This window comes from Oryza sativa, chromosome 1 (assembly GCF_034140825.1).
Source record: "Oryza sativa Japonica Group chromosome 1, ASM3414082v1".
Lineage (NCBI taxonomy): Eukaryota > Viridiplantae > Streptophyta > Magnoliopsida > Poales > Poaceae > Oryza > Oryza sativa.
The window spans coordinates 25,450,246-25,454,588 of record NC_089035.1 but is presented as its reverse complement, the minus strand read 5'-3'; positions in this window follow the sequence as shown (position 1 = coordinate 25,454,588).

Genomic DNA, 4,343 nt, shown 5'->3' with positions numbered 1-4,343 from the left:
GAAGTTTGGATACAAACTTTTAGATCTAAACACAGCCTATATCTACCGTTGTTGCTAAGTACGGGTGTACACACCACTGAATTGCAATCATATCTGAAGGAGTGGTCCCACTCCTAGCCCAGTTCGACGCGGCTGTGTGGTTCCAGTTCAACACGGCTGTGTCAGAAACTCGTCGTTAGAAGACGCGGCCCGGGCCCAACGGGCAGGTTCGATCGTACGCAGAGGGGACCTACCGTACATACGGCGACCACAGGTATCACGTGAATACACGCCATTCTACGAGATAGATTGGATGAAACATGTGCTTCACCATCGCCTGTAGGAGTATGTGTACACACAGTGTGTGCACTCCAAGACTCGCCTGTCGGTGCTATCCCCGACTCGCAATCTCTCTCGATGATCAAGATAATATATCTATATGGCATATACACGCGGCCGTCGTCGTCCCTGAAACCCTCCGGCCGCGACGAGGGCAGCGGCGGCCACGCGCAAACCCGGCCAGCCACCGCTCGACGCGCGCCTGCTCTTTTTCCCCCGTGGAAAACCAGTCAAAACCACGTACACTTTTGCACCTGTAACGCATCACGATCGAGGACCAACAAGTGCGACGTGATCGATCGAGCAGCACGCGCGCGCGCACCGGGCCGCCCGGCCGGTTTAGTATATCTCGTCGCACGAAACGCTCAGGGTTCACAGCCCAAACCAGCCATCAAGTTGTGGCGTCGCCAGAGATTGTGGCGAGAGAAATAATCGCCACAGCTGTGGCGAAAATAAGCATACAAATGAACTAGCAAAAAGTGTGGCTGCCACAACTCACGTATTAACCAAACATCAGTCAAACTGTTGTGGCAGCCGCATGTTTGGCGAGGCAATGTGTGGCGGGGATCCAAACACCAGCTTGGCTGTCGATCGATTTCTCGCGCGCGACGATATACACGCCGCATGGGCTAGTGTCTTTGTGCCGGCCGGGACGCCACCTGTCCACAACCCTCGCGACCGACCCTCACCTATACGCGCACGTATCTGCTTATCACCTCGTTATCCTGCAATATCTGCAGAAACTAACGTTGGCATTGTAGTACTCCACTAGTAGTACTCTATTACTGTATAGTATTATTATTATGTTTGTGCGGTCACATGCATCTTGCTACCCATGCATCGATATATATGACGTTCGATTAATTAATTAATTGAGTTTTGTGGCACATGCATCTTAACTTGTTTACTGATCGATCAGATCTATAATATATACTCATCCTCCATGGTGCACTTACACGTACCGGCCGTTACACGGGATGGAAAGTAGGCTGGAAGTAGATCATATCCATCGGATATGCATACGGCGTCGTCATGTTTTGATCGCTTTATTATACTCCCATTAGGTTTTAATAAATGATATGGTTGATTTTTATTTGATTATTCTTTTCATTTAAAAATGTTACGTAAATATGAAAAATATAAATCATTCTTAAGGTACCTTCGATGAAAAACAAGTAAAAAAAATGATATGCAATATTTTTAATAAGACAAATGATCAAATATATGTGTAAAAAGGCAACTATATCATCTATTTATTTAAGACTAAATGGAGTATTTGTACATATGGTTAACGCCACCTGTTTTTGGATTTCTTAATTCATGAGTTGCATGATTAATCTTATTCCATTATTTATGTTGAATGGTTTAAATTGTATCAAGATCCCTATCTCACTTTGTAACCCTATCTCAATCCATTTCCTCCACCCGTTGCTCCTGACCTAGACCCCACCGCTACTCATCGTAGATGTGCACGTCATTCACGTTGACTCACTTCGCCTTGCAAGCATGTATCGGTGCCAACAAGACTTCATCGCCACCCCATTCTACTATCTTTCATATACTTCCTCTTCCTCCTATTCCGTGGCGCCACCTTCACCCTCTAATAGTATTGGCAGGTTGTCTTGGGCTACCTCACCACCCACGCATCTCCAACAGCTCGCGCGGTCGAGGGAGTCACCATTGATAGTGAGTATTCTCATCCACCAGCTCCACTTTTCCATGTCTTGTGCGGGAGGTTGAAGATGAGTCCCTAACCGTTAGATATCAATCCAACAGCTAGGGTGCAAGTCACTGAGATCTGATTTGGCGAAATATTATTATAGACAAACGTATTACTAATGAATGATTTTTACAGTTTTTAGAAGGTACCAAAAGATACCACATTTTATAGCGTAAAATTTAGTATCTCTTATTATCTTTGGTATTAAAAAATACCAAAATTTGCACTACAGATATTAATACTTCTTGGTAGTACCTCTCAAGCAACCGTAATGTATCCTACTAAACTAGATAATAATGTGGGCCAAGGGTTTAGGTGGTAACAGTTATTACAAAGCTCACAATGTGCTATGCCTATTAGAGCAGGTACAATAGCAAATTATTAGCTGGCTACAAATATATTTTAATGAGATAAAAGATGAGAGAGAAGAGCAGCGGGCTACAGATCTGTAGCCAGCTGCAGCATGGACTCCAAGACACAATGTGTGTATGACAGGTGGAACCATATACTAATAGTGTAGTAAGCAATTATTGGCTATTAGATTGGCTATAGATGAATTGGAGATAGTAGTGGGTTATTATACTATTAAACTTGCTCTTATGCAAGTTAAGGTGGGGTCCATCTTAAAAAGAATCATTGTTAAACTATCTCTTCTAACCATGCTAGCACAAAAAGATTCACATATCTAAAAAAATATTGTTCTTTATTTTGTTACCGGCAGTAGCACAATAGCCCAGTAGCAGTTATTGTCTCTACCCACAATGCATCTTACCTTCTTTTGTTTAACATTGTGGTAGCCCTAACACACACTGTACACCTGTAGGCTATAGCCAGCTTGTCCAATACCACATGGCACTTTGATCACCCCTTCATTCTTACTTTGCATCATGGGTTTGCACCACCCAAATTGAAGTTTACGTGTGATTCCATTACGATTTACCCAGTCCTAATCTAAAATTGCCCTTTATTGATTTGTTAAAGCACCGGCTGGTCACCACAAATGTGAATATATATTGGTAGTTTAAAGTGTGCAAAAAGCAGGGGCAAGCAAACCAGGGCCTAATAATCACCTAACTAGTTGAGGTGTGCATCCACATGCACGGAACTAGTGGTCTACATGGGATCCCATGCAGACATATACGATGATATTTCAGAGAAAGAATAAGATGGTTGATTAATTAAACTACCAGCTTCATATATAGTAGGGATTAAGTAAGCGTCTAGGCTGCTTTGATCCTGGGTCTGTTTCGGTATGTCTGGCCAGTGGCCAGGTTAATTGGGTCGCCCACTTCTTGTTGGCGTTGTTGGGTCAGATCGATTGCTTTACCTGTTCTGGCCGGGCCCCGGTCGTATCGTAGCTAGCAGAATGGGAGCGAGACACTAGCAGAGTTCACAAGATCATGGTATAAACCGCGCGCTATATAAGCCGGTCAACTAAAAAAAATCAAACTAAAGTAAAGTTCAATTTTTTTAAAGAAGAATATCTGAATTTTCACCGGTTTTCATGAATTCTGATGAAACCACTAAGTAGTGGTTTTGGATCCAAGTAATGACTTTGTGAACCCTGAACCAGTAAAAACTAAGGAATTTGTCTACTACGTAATGAAAGCTCTTTCACATTGCCAACATAGAAAATAAGGAGAAAACTCATTGATTTTATGGAGACTCCTGCATGGCTGCATCTAACACACACACGAAAAAAAAAACATGCATGCTGTATGTTCTTCACATCTAAAGACTGCTAGTAAACAATCTCGCATATAAACATATAAAGTCATTGTTTTACTTATTCTGATACTGGTGAAATCAATTATAGTCTCTTAATTCTATAAATAAAAAATATAAATTATTTATTCAACGAGAAATAGAGAAAAAGTTACTCACTCCGATTTATATTATAAGTCGGTTTGATTTTTTTAATAGTTAATTTTTTTTATCTTTGACTAAGTTTATAAAAAAACATAGTAGTATATCCAACACAAAATATACATATAATAAAAAAAATCAATGTTACATTCAAGGGTACTAATTTGGTGTTTCAAATGCTACTAAATATTTTTATGAATTTAGTCAAACTTAAAAAAGTTTAATTAGAAAAAAATTAAAACGACTTGTAATATGAAACAGATAAAAGGCAACCGAAAAAGCTTTCAACCATTGAACCATACTAATGCAACACAAACTTATCAAATATTTCGATGTGGTCAATTTTCCACGCCAAAAAATCCATCAACCCTACTCCCCAGCTAGCTGTACGTACGTGCCATCTTTGTGCAACGCGCACCAGGCGCGGCCTTCCAACTTT